The sequence below is a fragment of the Trichosurus vulpecula genome, chromosome 4, assembly GCF_011100635.1.
Source record: "Trichosurus vulpecula isolate mTriVul1 chromosome 4, mTriVul1.pri, whole genome shotgun sequence".
Classification (NCBI taxonomy): Eukaryota; Metazoa; Chordata; class Mammalia; order Diprotodontia; family Phalangeridae; genus Trichosurus; species Trichosurus vulpecula.
Genome location: NC_050576.1, coordinates 82879803 through 82898830, shown reverse-complemented (window position 1 = coordinate 82898830; position 19028 = coordinate 82879803).

The following is a 19028-nucleotide window of genomic DNA, read 5'->3' as shown; positions in this document are numbered from 1 at the left end:
ACAACTTGGAGGGGCCCAAGAGGCTGGTTGGATTGGAGCTTTCTCCATAACTTTTCGTCTTCATAGTATAGTTCAAAATTTAAATAGTGAAACTCCTAAGGTCCCATAGAACAGTATAAATGAGAAGAGTATTTCTTTAAATCTCTGAGATATGCTTTGATTTAAATAGAGCTGTGAGATTTTACTTAAATATTCTTCTTACTCCAGTCCTCTAGTCCACACTGATCCCTCCATTTTCTGAATTTCTGATGTCTTTAGAGACTATACCACACAGTTTGGTGTTTAACTACTGTCTCCTATTTTTCTCCAATTCTTTCAAGTGTCATCTCTCCGAATAAGATATAGTTCTACGAAAGCTTACATGCCCCCTGCATCCTCTGCTATGCTTAGCACCTTGGGGCACATAATGAATATCCAACACACATTTGTTAATCATTTTCATTAATCATTTTTACTTTATGCTCTGAGAAGTCAAACCTGCAAATTCAAATAAAATGCCTTTCTTTATCTTCTACACAAATTATAATATAGTGTGTTTACTAATGTGAGTGGACTTTCTCTTCCACTTAAGTTGCATGTTTTCTAAGGTTACCTCTCAGGCTTTTGGGGTAACATTTAAATCAACATCATCAGTCATGTACTACTGAGTCATCTCCACAGGAGTTTCTCTACTATGCCACAGAAACTTCTTCACCCTGGAAGCTCACTCAACCCCTGGACAGCAACTCATATTGTAAGTGTAATAATTGTTATTAATATCCCTGTTTTGCAGATAAGAAAACTGAGGCTGAGAGAGGTTAAATGACTTACCCAGAGTCACTCAATCAGCAAGAGCCAGAGGCAAGATAAAAATTCAAGTCTTCTTGACTCAAAATTCAAAGCTTTATCTATCATGCCAAATTTCCTTATGATAGATAAATTCTAGCCATTAATAGGGTTTAATACTGAAAGATTATTAAAATAATTAGTTATGAAATAATTATAAAATAATTCCTGAGTCCTCAGTAAAGCTCTTAGTACATTTAAATGTATTTCAAACTATTAAGCCCTAAAGTCCAAAGTGCTCAGGTTTTTCAGTTAATATACAGTGTCTTAATACAGAAGCTTAACAGGATTAAAAAGGTCCCTTCTGTCTTTTCAAGACTCATTCAAGACTAAGATTAATAAGAAGCCATTATTCTTATGCCAAGGTTGAAAGGTAGACACATATGATTGAACTATGACTGAGAACAAATCCTCAGGTGCATTATTAAACATGGCGAGAATGTTAACAGCCAATAAAAAAGATTTTCCCACATTTCACTTCAATAAAATGTTTATGATATAGTTATTGGACCTGTTCTGCTACAGTGGGATCAGAAATATTGTTATGCTTTCAAGCAGATATTGACATTGAGTCCTCCTTATCAGAAAGCTCTTTTCCAAAGGAGGTTGAGTTAAACTAAGGTATTTTATCTTGCCCTATTAACTACCACTTTTACATGACATATTTTCCCAAGATACTTACTAAAATTTGAAAACTCCTTTTCACACTAGAGAAGAAAAGTTGATCTATGTAAAATTGATTTCCCAATGTAATTTTTTTTTAATGTTTGGTTGTTTTCAAATTTTTTATTGATGCTTTTCCCCTCTCCATACTCATTTCTCAATATATTCCCCACTACCATTGATTAAGCAAAATAGTTAATCAAAACCAATGGTCAAAGCAAGTATATTTAAGCATATATGCAAAATTCTGTCCTTAAAAGTTTCCCACATATATAAAGAGAGGAAGGAATGTGTTTGATCCTCTTTTTCTAACAATCATTTATTAAATGGGATATATCAAACAAAGAAAGGAAGACTACATCAAAACACTGTTAGTCAGGTGACTACCTCTACCATTTGCTAGGAGAAATGAAATGCATCCAAGCAATTAATTTGCCTTCTCTGGGCCTTATTTGTAAACGTAAGTGGTTGGATTAGTTTTCATTAAGATCACTTCCAGTTGTAAAATTGGGATTCTAGGTGCTAGATTGTAAGTAACTTAAGGGGAGGAGTCATGTCTTACACTTTTTTTGACTTGTCAGATAATTCCCTACAAACAGATAATTCCCTAACACAAGCAAAGAACATCTATTTTCTGAAGCTTGTTCTCTATCACAAAAAGGGGGGTTGGGGTAGATGTTAAAATTATGTAGTAAATCCAGGCCAAAATACTATATATTATTGTTTTGATGAGCATAAACTGATTACCTACAATACTTCAACTTAGCAGATAAGTGACAGATATCCATTTAAAAAAAAGGAGTTCTATTTATAACTTTTGTTTTTATGTCACATTTATGGATATAAGACCATCTAACATCCATGTAGAATTCTCTCTTATCATTAAAAGAATCTAAGTAGAACCCAATTATTACAACAATACCTTCTGACCAAAGAAGCAACAAATACCACTTTTAGCCTCCTACCTTACCCCTAGGAAGGGAGATGCTGATTGAGTGTCTATTCTCTAGGAGCAAGAGTCGCCATTTTTCTTACCTACAGTTTGGCATCCATTTGGTAGTTCTCATCCTTTGAATTACTATAATCAAAGTATATATTTTTATCCTTGTTCTGTTTCCTTCAATCTGCCCAGTTCATGTTATCTCATCTTTCTCCAATTCCCTCATATTTATCATTTCTCACTCTATCATAATTTATTATTTTCATAAACCATCCTTTGGCTAGCCATTCCAACAATAGTCAAGGGGCATCCACTTTGTTTCCAGAGCTTTATTACAATAAAAGTAAAACCATAATAGTTTGCACATATAGATTTACTTATATCTTTAGTTTCATGGAATTTTTTACCCATTACCCACATTTTGGTGGGGGGAAGGGAACCTACAATATAACGCTAGATAACCTCCAAAGAATTCCAGTTTTTTTTTAATTTGCTAAAATTCATTGTCATGCATACTCTGGTTTTATTCACACAAGCAAAATTAATTAAAAGAGACTAAAGTTATTGTCCTCAATTTGGAAGAATTTATACACCCAAAAAACCAAAAGCCTCATGTTGTTCTATGAGGCATTTTTACTCAATTATCCAGGTAGCTGCTACAGTATTCCCCTTTATCTATGAATTGATTGTCATATGACAACTTGACTTATGCCAACCTATTGTATTAAACATTGCCCCCAAATCCTCCAGCACCCAAAAGGTTATATTGCCTTTGGCTGTGGATGGTTTACATTGTACTGTCTACATATTTTTCACATTTAAAAAATGAGTGAAATAAGTATGTACATTCAGCTTTATTTTCACCAGAGTTTCTCTAGCATTTCTATTGAAAAAGGAAAGGAGATTTTTAATACAATTGTTAATTTTTTTTTGTAACTATGTAGTTTTGGGACTTGTCACCTCTCAAAAAAATCACCAGCTGACACATTATTGCTTTCATATATAAAATCTAAAACCTATGGGGAAATGGTCATGATAAAGTAGAAATAGAAAGTGTCCAAAAAGGAAACAATAAAGAAATAAAAGCCTCTCAAACATCCATCAAAGCATATTAGCAATAAATTCTAATCAATGGTGTGTCAGTTCCCACAGAGTAAAAATACAGTTGTTATGCCACTTGTACTTCCTGACACAAGAATGTCACCAGCAGGAAGAAAAATGAACACCTTCCCACTCATATCTGAATCCAACACACCAACGGGAAAGTTTAGTAATCTCATTTTAAGAAAAAATAAGAACTTTGAAAGGACAATATAGGAGGCAAGGATTCATGGTGCCAAAGCAAAATGGCATATATGAAGACCTTTGAATTTGGAGCCAAGGGACCTAGGTTTAAATCCTGACTCTGCCATTTGCCTCCTGTGTGACATTGCATATGTTGTTCAAAATCTCTGGACCTCTGTTTCCCCAGCAGATAAACTCTTGCTCTAAATCCATAATCATATAACTCAACAAATTATAAAGTTTCTTCCATATGTAAAATAATATTGGATTCTGTATATTATCCAAACCACTGGAGCACTGCTGATGCTTGTATACCTAGTGCCTAGCAAAGCACATTGAACATACTACATATTGTGTCCTATATGGATCCAGCAACCCAAGGGTGAGAAGTCAGTGTGTTTTAATGGATATCCCTGAGTTGAACAGGCAGCTCCTGGACCCAGATTCAGGAAGCCCTAAGTCCTAGTCCCATCTCTGACACAAGTTGACTTTGTGACTCTGAACAAATAATTTAATCTCTCTGTGCAGGCTGCTCTCTTAAGAGTATAAATCCTAGAGTAATTGCCAATAATGAATGATAGAGAGAATTCCTAGTAGGCTAAAAATAAAGAAATAACCAAACTGACAAGAGGAAGTATTTTGTAATTAAGAAATACTTTTAAAATAAAAATACAACAGAAAATGTTAATATCTAGTTTTCTAAGTCAATAAAGGTCCTCATGGATCCTTATTTACAAAGAGCACTGCTTATTCTATTTGAGTTTGACACCACTGGAGTAACAAATAACGCCCTGGACTTGGAAGTAGGATACTCCAGGTTTGAATACTAGCTCAGATGCTAATTAGCTATATGACCCCCAGGTAAAGTCACACAACTTCATCTTTAAATGAAGGAGTTGCAGGGATGCACTAAATGGCCTCTAATACACCTTTCAAATCTAAGTCTATGATTCTATAACATACTGACTGAGAAACAATGCAGTGTCCTGTAATATATATGATTTGGATCCTTGGATCCTAAATGTCCAATAACTTGACTCTTTGAAAAAGGCAACAGTTTCAATAGTCTGGGACCTAGCTCTAAAGATTGTAGGCCTAACTTTTTGCTGTTTCAACATATATATATGTGAAGTTAGACACAAATATCATATCAAGGTATACACATTTATACTTAAGTATGTGCACATGTGATCTTTTGCTTCTATGTATACATTTTCATATATAATACATGTGAACACAAGGAGGTATGTATATATGTATTATGCATGTATACATACACACATGTGTGTGTGTGTGTACACACACACACATATACATATAAACACACATATATAGCAGCTCAAGCGCTGCCTTCCATATGAAGCATTCCCTGATTCCTCTCCCTCCTTTTGTAGTTCCTTCTCACTCTGAGCTATCTTGTATTATCTTATAAGTAAATTATGAGTTACTCCCATTCAATGATAAGTTATCAGAGCAGGATTTGAGTAGAAATAGATACAGATAACAAAGTATAGCATGCCACATATATATGAGAGATGTAGATCTATACCTAGATCTATCTAGATAATATGGATATATCTATACATATAGAGATATAAATGTATAGATATATAGACCACATAGGCACATCTATGTTAGTGTCGCATATGTATGTTTGTCCAAAATGCTCTTTCTGCCCTTATCCCTCTATTTTCTTTTTTTTTTTGAGGCGGGAAGGCAGAGCAATTGGGGTTAAGTGACTTTCCCAAGGTCACACAGCTAGTAAGTGTGTCTGAGGTCGGATTTGAACTCAGGTCCTCCCGACTCCAGGGCCAGTGCTCTACTCACTGCTCCACCTAGCTGCCCCTAACCCTCTATTTTCATATTTTTCTATACGTTTTTCAAGCCTGTTCTCTATGGAAAACTATCTCAAGATTCTCTCTAATGTCTCTTCTGTTTTTCTAATTCATACCAAAATATTAATGACTTAATAACATAATATAGTAGTTTCTTAACAATTAACTGGGCAGTATACTCATTATTATCCCGGTTTGAAGATAAGGAAACTGAGGCAAAGAGGTTAATTGCTTTGTCTTGTTTCAGTGTCAGAGTCAGAATTCTAAGGGGTTTTCTGATTCCAAAATCAGTAATCTTACCAATATAACATTCTTATCAGGACTTAATGATTTTCCCTCTGAGAACTGCATAAATTTTTAAAAGATTTCAGGAACAGGGCAGAAGAAATTAAGAATTATTGATAAAATTTCTGGAAGCAATGGCAGGCCAGTGGGTAAGAAATTTTTGTCAAATTCCTATTAAAGGCAAATTTCTAATTTATGCACCTTGTCACCAGTGATAATAATCACTATGTAGCTATGATAGTAAACACAAATCAGGACCCTTAGTCCTTTCTGCATTGATCACAGGAAACATGTGTTGCTTATTTAGTACATGCAACTGTTGAGATTGTCTCTCATTTGAAAATCTGCCTCTCTTAAACTCCTAGCATTTTAATGTCTTGCTTCGTTCCTGCATCCTTTCAACAATTAAATGCTTCCTTTGTGTATAATATTATACTGAATCCTGGAGGAGAACCAACAGAAAGATAAGACATAATCCCTAACTTGAGAAACTTAAAATCTAGTTGAGAGACAAGTCAAACACGTATGAAACTGTTAAGTAACAAAATTTGACCATATAAGATTAAATGCAAGGAAGAATTATATGCCATACAATATCTGGTCCTATATCCTATTTTAGCACAAGGGTTCACTGTTACCTCTTTTTGACCAGTTGTTGTTTCAACAATCTGGCTAGCAGCTGCTGTGGGGATGAAAGACCAACACAAACCCAATAACAGGCACGCTACCAGCACGCCGCAAAAGCACAGGTTCTTTTGATCTGCTTTAGTAAGGAAAGCAACATTAAGGGGTTGACAAGTTTACTTTAATCAAACATACAAATATAACTCACTTAGTTCAGGGGAAAAAACCAGCACCCTGAACTTCAGAGCAAAATACAAACAAGTTACAAACATCGACAGACAGACCAAATACAATTCATAGTTACCAACATCTAAGTTCAGCCCAGGAACTCAGAACAAGGGCTGGCCCAGAGTCACGCACACCACCACAGCTGTGGGTAAGAGCTCCAAAAAAGAGAAAGCCAATCCCTGGTTTTATATCTTTTTCAGGGTCAAGGGTGAGTCGCACATGCGACTCACCCACGTGACCTAGAATCATCACAGAGACTCACCCATGTGACCTAGAATTGTCACAAAGAGGAGACTTAAACCCACATGGTCTAAAAGCCTCTGATGTCCCAAACATGTCACTCAAAATCATGTGTAAACTAGGCCCTCCCCTGAGGCAAGGAGGTCATCAAGGACCCCCAAATATAATCAAGGAAACAAAGGCCAAACTCTTCAATGGCACTTGGTTGAACCAAGGGCTAAGAGCCCATTTTGTTTACCAACACAGCTGTCAAGTTCTCTTACCATTTCTGGTTTGAAAGCTCCTGAACTGCAGACGGCCCTGGATGCAATGGGAGACACCTTGGCCTTTTTTAAGCTAAGGTCTTTACCAGGTGTCAGTCCAACTGAGGCAACACCCATTCAACTATTAAGGCTAGGCAAGATGTGAGGCAGAGAACATGTAATGTTAAGCAGGGTGAGACTTTTTTATTGTTTTCTCTTTTATAATGCTAAAGTAATCAAGTGCTTTTGATTAAGTCTTGCTAGGTGCTCCCTTTTGCTGATTAGTGTGAAGGCTTCCAGGCCCTAAGAAGAGTATATAAACTCAGAGGTTGGCATTTTGTTTGGGGCTCTCACTTGCTGGAAGAATGTTAGGTAATTTGACCAGAAGAGACTCTAGGTAGCCATTTTTAAGGAGTCCCCCGTCCCCAGGCTTTGAAGAAAACCAGATGTTGGTGATTCACTGGTAATTATGTATTGCTATGGATAGACTGGTTTGTACTATTTGCTCTGTTTATATAATGGATGTTTGTAATTTCTGTTTGTATTTTCTCTGAATTTCAGGGTGCTGGCTTTTCCCCCTGAACTAAGTGAATGATGTATGTATATTTAATTAAAGTGAGATTGTTAACCTTTTAAAATTGCTTTCCTTAGAAAAGCAGATCAAAGAATCTGTGCTAGCAGCCTTCCTGCGTGCTGGTGTTGTTGGTCTTTCACCTCCACAGCAGCTACTAGCCACCTTGTTGTTACAGAATGGCCTCTTGTATCTAGTAAAGAGGAAAATCAATCTGGGAGGGGAAGACCCTCAGGGTTTCTGGCCAAAACATAAAAAAAATTGCTATTTGCACTCACTCTGAGTCAATCAGGGCCCAAACAATGACCAAGTGGGGCTTGGCCTGGGACCTATTGTTGGCCCATCATCTGAATTCCTTTTCCTAGTCCAGAGGAACTCTGTTTCATCAAGAGTCCTGTGTATCTCATTGAGGCTCTAAATTTGCCCTCACTTTTGAGGCCCCTGTGTCTTAGTGGCTGCTTTCAGCATTATCCACTCAATCACCCACAACAGGTTTAACTTATGTAGTAGCAGACAAACAGTCTGAATACATTCTTTTTTGGGGTGGAGGGCACTTAGATTTAGTATTAAAGAGTTATATGATCATAGAAGACAGCTAAAGGTGGGCACATATGTGCTAAATCTCTTAGAATTACAGATTTAGAAATGGATGGGAATTTAAGAGGTCATCTCCTTCAACACCCTTATTTGGTATAGGAGGAAATTGAAGTTAGATAGCTCAAATGACCTTTCCAAGATCATAGGAAGTAGGTGTCAGAGCCAGTATCTGAATGCCTCCTGTCATTCCATATCAAACACTACTTCCATGCTACTTCTCAATTTTTTTTCAATTTGTTACCAAATGGGAAAAAGGAACCCTCCATACCAACATACAATTCATTCTTTTTTTGTCTTTGGAACCACTATGTATTTCTGATTTCACTAAGAGCACACACCACATCATCACTTCCTATTTTGTTCCTGAGGACAGCTTTGGAAGAAAAACAGAATAGAGCATTGATTATCAAAGAATGTTTCAGCATAGCAATTTTGATTGATTTGCTTTCTCAATCTTGCCATTAGAAATGTGATTCCCCCTACCCTTAAATCAGCATTCACGGTTAAAACACAATTTATCCAGATGCTCACTCATTAAATTAATCCTTGAAATGTATGCTTATGTTCTGTTAATTCCATCTTCCCAATGTTATAATTATTAATTACATAGGTGGATAGGAGTTCCTACATTGCAGGAAGGTAATGTGTTCTAGACAGATTTTTTGCAGATTCACTCCATGAAATTGACATTTACAAGTTTTATCAGCAAGGTGTACAAGATTTAACATGAACATAATGCATCAACTCCATCCAGTGATAATTCTAAAGGTTATAGTAGGAAGGAAATTTCCTATTCTAACCTTAGAAATAGACAAAGTATCAAAGTATGGTTCCTAATGCTAATGTTGCTCCACCATTGAAAGAAAAATTATAGTAAAAAACTTACAGAATCTTAAAGTGGGATGAGACCTATTCTAAGCCTTTTTACCGTCTTTTCTACCAGAATATTGTGGTTAGAATATCTAAATGCCTTACGTGAAAGGCAACTAACTCATCCCCTGAGGAGGCACAACAATCTCTTTTCATCCATTCTAGATGTTAGTAAGTTCTTTATATTGAGCCAGATTGAACACAATAATAAGAATATACTCTGACCAAGACAGAATTCAATGAAGTAATCACTTCATCTGTTCTGGACGTTCTTTTTAATTGGTATAGTCTAAGTTTTCCTTAGCTTTTTGGCAGCAACAAAGCATTACTGGTTCACATTGAGCCAGCAGCAGTCTGATAGTCCTTAGATACTTTCATATAAACTGCTCATCTAGTATTATCGTATAATTGATTGTTTAAACCCAACTATAGAATTTTTCATTTGTCTATATTTATTTTATTCTTCATAAAAGCCTTACTTTGATGTTTCAGAGAAAAATGGCTGTGGGATCTTGAAAATCACAATGGTGGAGCTCATGTTCTGAGAGGTTCTGTCAAGCTGGAAAAGCTTTTTATTCAGACTTAGCACAGTGCCCATCATATACTAGGCACTTAATAAATGTTAATTGACTGCTGAGTTGGCAGCAGACTATTATTTCACCAACCTAGCCATATAGAGAATAGTTCTATACTTAAAAGTTAGTCTACCAAATGTTGAAATTTTGGTCATGGAAACCCATGAAAAGGACAAAATCACAACATAGCCCTTGATTCCTTCACTACCTCTTCTGTTTCCCTAGCAACTGTAGTAGAGTGACTGAAAAAAGGAGAAAGGGGTAGTAATCACACAATTATTAGATAATTTATCAAATTAATTATTGGCATTATTACCATATGATCTTTATCCATGTGATCTGATCTGATGCTTAAAGAAGAAAATTAGCTACCCGATACACTAGCATCCTGTCCAACAGTACTCATAATGATTGTTATCAAACAGACCACCATGAAGATAATCTCCACTTACATTTGTGTCATATCATCCTTCAAAGAGGTGAAGAGGGAGAGAAATTCTATGAATCAAAAAATTTGGGAATTTAAAGACAACTCTATAGCCAGTTAGTTGAGGGTATTCCCACTATAACTTAACTAACAAAGAATCATCCAGCTTATAACCTGAAGAATCCAAAGAAATTGGAATCTGCTACATGCTGGGGGACCCATTTCTCTTTTGGTCAACTCTAATTGCTGGGAAATTTTTCCTGTTGCCAAGCCTAAGTTGACCTCTTTATAACTTTGACTCATTGCCCACAGTTCTATTTTCTTGGGCGAAGCTAAACAAATAAGATTCCTCCTCAAGATGACAGCCATCATGTTCCCCTTGCATCATATCTTTTTCCAGGCTAAATACAACCCATTCCCTCAGTACACCTTAATATGACATGGCCTTAAGTCCCTTCACCATACTGCTTGCCTTCCTTTAGAAACTCTCTAACTTTTTAGTATCCTTTTTAAACTGTGGTTCCCAAGGAAGAATGGAAGGACCACAGAAATATAGGTTCTATGATTCTGCCCTGGGCAAATTTAGGCTTCATATGAGGAAAACAAAAAGCAACTTAGAGTTAACCAAAAGTAAAAATGGATTGATAAGGGAGATAGCAGAATTCTCCCTTGCTGGAAGTCTTCAAGAAGAAGGTAGGTGACTATTTATTTGGGAAAATGAAGTGTGAATTATTTTTGGACATAAACTATATGGGTCCCTTCCAAGTACAAAATCCTAAGATTCTATGATATAGATAGATGCAGTTCATCATCTTGAGAACTGGAGATACTATGTCTTTAATATTTCAAGTTCTTCCACATCTGAAATTCAGTCCTCCCACCTCTCTTTCCCAAAGGCTAAATCTATTTTGAATAAAGGTGGTCTATCTCAGATGATACTGATAATTACTCCCTCCATAGGAACAGCTAACAGAATTTGACATCAGGTTGTATTTTATAGGAAAAGAAAAACATACCTAGAATATGAATGTTTGATAGGTCTGAGCTCTGGGATCTGATTAAGAGACAATTATTAAGGAAAGGTGAGGTACACGAACATATACCTAAACCAGAAGCAGTTTAGGCAGTTACTAGACAGAGTAGTAAGCTAAGGAAGCTTATAGGACCTTAAGGTTCCTACTTCTGCCAAGTCTTCCGCAAATTTAAATAAGTATAAGGGGAAGAAGCATGACCCTTCATTGTTTATGTATATCAAAGATGGAGAGCCTAGATTTTTTCCCCAAAACTTTTCTACTAAAAGAGAATATGATATTTACCCACCAGATTATCTATTGTCCCACAAATTCTGCATGAGGGCTAGACCTGGCTTTCAAATTCACAAATATAGTGACCTAGTCTTCAGATTCTTAGTGGACAATGTGGTCCAGAGAGAACTGACAGATAGGATTATTTATTATTAGATGAATTTATGAATTTTCTATCATTTTTATCTAATAATACTGATAGGTTATACTGTTTCATCTATGTTCCTATGCTCCTATTGATCAATACTATTCATTTGTCATTTTTAGGAAGATTATCTAAGGCTATAGAACCGTGTGTGTGGGGGGGGGGGTAGGTCAAAGGTACTGGTTCCATAATTCAAGGATGCAGGTCTAAATATGATCACCTGCTACCAGTTCTTAGTCACTTAAGTTTGAACCTCAATTTCATTATCTGAAAATCAGGTGGTCAGACTAGGTAATCATTTAAGCTATTTAGGCCTGGAATCAGGAAGACTTGAGTTCAAATCTGACCTCAGTTAATAGCTGTGTGACTGATCAATTCACTTTATCTCTTTCTCAGTTCCTCATCTACAAGATGGGGACAACACCCACCTCCTAGGGTTGTTGTGAGGATAAAATGAAATAATATTTGCAAAGTACTTTGCAAACCTTAAAGTACTATCATTTTCATCATCACCATGAAGTTCAAAATCCACAAGTTTTGTCTCATTAATAATTATAACACATATTAATGAAAAATGACAGGATAAGCAGTGTAGCATAGTAGACACAATTATGACCTTGGGTTCAAGTTCTGCCTCTGGCATATAATAATTTTGTGACCATGAACTAGGCACTTAATCTTTTAGGTGGCCTTGGCAATTCTTTAAAGCTGTAAGTTACAGAGGATCTGCTTCACTGATTTGAATTGTTAGAAGGAATGACTACACTGATTGTTCCCTACACAAATAAAAGTACAGACCCAATCCCCCAGTAAAAGAACCATATTATGTACGTATATTCTATGACAATCTTTTCTGCCAGACATTTGGTACCTTTTTATTGATTAATTTGAAAGCAAAAAGAAGGAAAAGAATAACTTAAAAGAATTAATAGAGATAGAAGGTAAGCTCATTAAAGACAGGAACTGTTATTTCTTTTTGTTTCTCTAGCGTGTTAAAACAACCTTAAAAACAATAGGTGGTTATTAAATGTTTTGTGAATTAAGTTGAATTGAAATTACAACTTCTCTTGAATTTAGTATAAGCTATGCTATTTTCAATAAGTAAAATCCTTGAATTTTTCTAAGATTTCAATGATGGTAAACTTACACACACTACAGTCGCTATTCAAATACAAACCATCTTACAAGTCAATAGCCCAATACCTTTACTCAGCCATAGCACAGTCATGCTACTAAACTAAAAATAATACTTTTCATTAAGCATCAGCCACTCTGCAGATCATGTCATATTTCTAGAGTGCTTCATGTAAGAGATTTAAATCATATGGCCAACACTACAAATTAAATATAAATTTTCGACTGTTTTAAGTTGAGAAGAACATAAATCTCTGTCACTAACTTTGAACTATGCCAATATATTCTGCCAAATAATTAAGACAATTTGCATAGTCATCATTTCAAATAAATTGCCAAACAGCATCAATTTTTTAATTCTTCAATCAGCTATTGATTTTAAGAGGGTCACAACGCTAGCTCTAGAATGATTAATTTCTAAAAATTCATGGGTTTTCTTGAATAATCTTTGATACTTCTTAACTCATCCAAATGAAATCTAACATACCAGCATTAATTAACATAATTCATATTACAAGACTGAATTAGTTGATAGCTTTGTTGTGCTTTTAATTGACAATCATGAAACTATTCTACTTTTCCTGTTATAATTCTCAGTTAGAGGGGACATATTACTGTCATTTAATCATACATGAAGATTAAAGCAAAATCATTGTATCTCCTATTTTACAAATGAGATAATGGATTACTTACTTGATTTTAAATTTTGGAAGCTCACATGGAAATATATTTAAAACTCAAAATGACCTTACAGGCCATCAGGCCCAACCCTCTTGTTTTACAGATGATGCAACTAAGGGCCAAAGAAATCAAATGACTTATGCATGGTCACACAGGTAGTAGCAAGTGTCAGAGAAGCCAGGTCTTTTTTCTTCAGAGTCAGCACTCTGTACTATGTTATGCTATCTGAATTATCTACATATTTTGGTACCTCTCCAATTAATCTGTGTATTCACATTATGCATATATCTGGATATTTAATTCAGATATGTATGAATTTTCCTGCTGCAAGTGGATTCAAAATAGTTTTGTCTCTAAGGGCAATTCAGTTCACTTCAACAACAAATATTAACTCTGCATTTATTTTTGCAAACATGTACAATTTGGTTTCATAAACAAGCAAAAAAACCTGAAAAAAAGGGAAATGAAAAGTAGTCACAGGAAAGCTGGGCATGAAATTCAATTAACTTGATCAGACTGAAGAATTTATAAATAAAACTGAAAGGACATCAAATAGATAGAAAATGGAACAGTCTTGTCAACATTTTACCATCTCATTGTCGATGATGGTGAAACTAACAGATTTGTTGCTCTTTGTCCTTCATTCAGAAAGAGGACCAAGGATATCATGAGGTTGGTGTCTTGATTCGCACATGAATTGGATTTAAGTGATGCAGAGCTGCACAAAGTGGTCAGCATCACTATCCTCCAAAGTCATTCAAGTCCAGGGGCAAGAGAAAAGTCAAGAAAACTGATGACAGTCCAGTATTCAGTGGGTGACCTTGGTCTTTCTAAATTAAGATCTTTCCCACATTTGGAATAAAACCAGTGTACTTTAAGATGTGTCAATGGAACTTAAGAAAAAGAAGCAAAAAGAACTAGAATAAAGAATACATGAAATAAATCTACTGGACATGAAATTTTTGAGGAATCAATTCTCAAGATATTAAGAAAGATCTCAAATAAAGAGGGAAAAATCATAAACTATATTAATACTCCCCACAAAAGGTAACAGAGGAGACATCAATAACAACTAACATAAAACTACTTAATCATTTCTATAAAATTATTACGATGATGTGTTTATGTACTTAATGGAAGTTAGAGAAGATAAGCCTTTTAAAAGCAATTTTCTGCAATAGATCATATATTGTGATCACAATATTCACTTGAGAGTTAAATAAGATTACAAGGTACTGTTAAGTCTGTTCTTTTAAATTCAAATAAGGATTTATGTTGATAAAATCCTTCCTTAAAATTTCTCCTCAAAATGTCTCCCAGACTTTTGTTAAAGTCACCCTACATATATACAACTACAGAGATAACTTTATTCAATAATTATCTAATTGTCAGTACCAAGCAAGGCATAAAACAGGGATGTATGCTAGCCAAAGGTATTCACCACTGTCATTTAGAATGCCTATGCATAGCTCCAATCGAAGAAGAATGTACCAAAAATGTTAAGGTTCTCCAGATGGACCTGCCATTAAATGACATCAATTTAGAAAGCACCAAATTCCAGAATGTTATGGAACCTCCTCAAAGAAGTTAAAATCACTGGTCATCAAACCTGATTTTCTTAACCATTCACATGGAAAAAAACAATACAAGTGGAGGGAAAATGGCTATCGAACAGATTATAGCATATCATTAAATGGAACCATCTAAAGAGTTAATCAGTATATAAATGTTGAACAGGAACTTTGAGAGTCAACAATCTGGGCCTAGAATAGAACAGGAGAAAAAGAGCAGGATAACTTACATTAGAGAAATTTTACATCACTTTTATTGTCCCCTGACCTGCGTAAAATATTTTTAACATCGATATTCTCCTGGCAATGCTAAATAAATGAATGAAAAATGATTTTTTTACTATGTGACTGGAACTGTGCTAGCAATTGCAAAGTTGAAAGAAAACAACCCCTACCTTCAAGGAGTTTGCATGCTGATAGCAGAAAATTACATCTATAGGAATAGTAACTAGGGAGGTATGTTTTAGACAGGAAAATTAGAGAGAATGGTGAATGCAATAAAAGACAACTGCTTGAAATAAGCTCACCAAGAATGGTAGCGTGGATTGGATTACTTCTCTCAGACTTACAGTTGGAAAGGGGTGGGATGGAAAATACAGCATGGCAGGGAGACAGTTTTGAAGTGATGTGGTAAGCCTTAGACAAAGCAAGAGAGAGTGAAATGCTCACCAATCAGAGCCCAACGTCACAAGTGTGAGACCTACAGTTCCGGACAGAGCTGAGGGCTGATGAGTTGCCAGAATGGAGATAGTTTCAAATTATAGAATAACACACTCTGTGAAGAATCAAATTTGAAAGTGACTCCAAAGGCAGTGGAAACTCTTATGGCAGATGTTTGGTGCTTGTGGTAAGAGCTAATATGCAAAATGTATTAACTGGAAAAGAAATTAGGTCGGTCATGTAAGCAAGAGGTAGGGAGAACTAATATCGTGACTGATATAATTGGAACCATGAATATTAAAAGGCCTAGAAAAAGTCATTACACACATTCTATAGATGCCACCTAGATTTACATGAAAACATGAACAGGAATCTCAAAGATTGAGAATTCGTGGATTGGGAGGGAACTATAGGATTCACAGAAATACCCACATCAATGATACCATTCATCCACTAAAGAAGCGAAGGACTGACGCATCCTCTTTACAAGGCACTGTGCTGGGGCCTGCTTATCCAAGGCCAGATGTGATATAATGTCAAAGAACTTGTAGTTTAATTTGAATGAAAGGAGGAATGGAATAGAGGAGACATACAAAAATAATTTAAAATCGATGGAAAATGAGATCAAGTCAAAGAAAACTTTCCAGGAAAATAATATTAGGAAAAACTTAAAGAGGCAAACATTATTTTGACCTAGGTTTCATGGTGGAATAGGAATTAAAATAGACAAACTGGATCCAGCTCCACTTCTTTGACCACACTAACTCAACAGAATCTAAATTTTAAAACATTGAATAGAAGAAATGTTTATGCAAACAGATACAACCTTAAACAGATTTGTATTTGGATATTCCCCCTCCCTTCAAATGGATATAGAGTTAAGCTTTTAATTTAGAGAATTTTTTTGATGCTTTAATCAGTGATGTTGATTTTTTTAATCAATGTAGATAAGAGCTACTCAACGACTTCCTTTCCTGTGAGATTCTTGTCCATGTTTTCTCATAAATGCTTTGTATAATAACTTCCTAATTCACTAGGTATTTTTTCCCTTTTTTAGTGAGTTGATGTAGTACAACACTAGAATTGTTTATCCAATGTTTCTCATTCTCAGCATGCTTTCTTTCCTCACCCTCCAGTCATATAGCTTAGATAATATTCATTAAATCACCATTTGTATTAAAATTAGTACCCTGGTTAAAAAAAACTTTCTCAGCAGATGGACTAAACCAGCATGAGGGTAAACAATAGACCTTGAAACCATGAGGGAGTTAAGGGATGTATGACCCAAGCATGTGAAGACTTCCCATGATGGAATAGGCAGACAAGAACAATTTGTTCCAACATCCAAGAAGGCAGCTGAAGCAGGTGCTGTGGAGTGCTTAGAGCTTGGCTAGATATCAAAGATGCCAAGGTTATCCACTGCATCTTGAGCCATCACTAGTCATCTTGACTCTGTCCTGCCACTGCACTGTGATGACTGCAGAAGAGAAAGTGATGCTGACTACTTCATGCAGCTCTGCCTCACTTAAATCCAATTTACACGTGAAACAAAAGACATCACCCTTACTATTTTACCATTTTTACCTGTCTCAAAGTCCTGTGGCAAGAAGCAAGTGACAAAGCAGCAGCTGCTGATACCCTGGGAGCTGTAGTCAACCCTGCACACAGGTGGCAAAGGCCATAGAGTCATCTCACTGGAAGCAACAGTGGGCTTCAGCAGCCCCCAAGTGTCTGAATAGCCTTTTAAGGATCAAACTGCTCACCTGTTGGTGTGAGAAAGAAACTAGCAAAGGTGCCTTAAAAATTATCTGCTTACCCAACTCTGACCTGATTACCGCAGCAGGCAGGGATCCTATCCTGTGGTCGAAACACATACCATATTTCCCCATGTATGTGATGCACCTTAATTTTGGGGACCAAAATTTGAAAAAATGTATTACATACAGTTATTGAACTCAAGTTTTATTCATCTGCTCATAGCTTTCAGGCATCTTTTGGGCAAGTCTGGTGTGCTTAGTCCATTCAGTTTCATGAACCTGAAGCACCAATTGTGTCCTCCTTTGAAGTCATTAGCTTCTTTTTCATCAGCAATTCTTCTTGCCTCATGCTGAACCATCTTTGTGGACACAGGAATTCCAATTGCCCTTTGCTTTTCAATCCATATTTTCAATTCCCTCTCTGAATCAGGCCATTTTGCTGACTTGCCTCTCATGGCCTTCTTCTGCCATGGCATTTTCAGTAGGGTTTCTTCTTCCCATAGCCAGTCTCGGATTGTTTTCTCAGTTGAAGGAGGACCAAACTTAGGTTCAGCAGCACGATTTCCATTGACTTTTGCAAACTGGATCACTTTTGACTTGAATTCCGCACTGTACAAAAATCTTTTCTGAGCCATTTCTGGGAACAACATGGCAAAATGTAACCTAATATACCAGTAACAAATGTGAAACAATGAGTGCAAGGACAAGTGCGAAAAAGTGGGAAATGCAAGTAAAAAAATCTACAACCACTGTATAAGATGCATCCAGTTTTTAGATCCCAAATTTTTCAAAAAAGGGTGCATCTTATACATGGGGAAATACGGTACACACACACACACACACACACACACACACACACACACACACACACACAAAATGTACAAAAACTTCTACAAAGATGATTCTGCTCACCATCAGTACATGGAATGTATGAATACTTATAGACAACACAAAATCCAATAGACCTGAAAGATGAATAACTCTTTTTGCAAGAGAACTCAGCAGGTATCACAACCAAATGTCAGCCCTGAGTGAAACAAGGCTGGTAAAGGAAGTCCAGCTTACTGAAATGGGAGATGGATAGACACTTTTCTGGAGTGACCACAGTGAAGGAGTGACCACCCATGAAACTGGTTTCGGTTTTGCTATCAAAACTAATCTAGTCAACAAGCATGCATGCCTACCAAAAGGAATGAATGACAGGATCATAACAATGTGATCGCCACTTGCATACCATCACCAGTGCCTATGTTCCCACAATGGTGAACCCTGATGAGGTCAAAGAAAAATTTTATGGAGGCCTAGAGACCCTTATCATCAATGGGCCAAAAGAGGACGAGCTTATAATTCTGGGTGACTTCAATGCTAGAGTAGGTTCAGGCTACCATACATGTGAGGAAGTCCTAGAGAGGAATGGAGTAGGAAACAGCAATAGCAATGATCACTTACTACTCAAAACTTGTGCATCTCATGATCTTCTAATCACCAACACTGTCTTCTGTTTACTTAAATGCAGTAAAACGTCATAGATAATCCCTCACAGCAAACATTGGCATTTAATAGACTATGT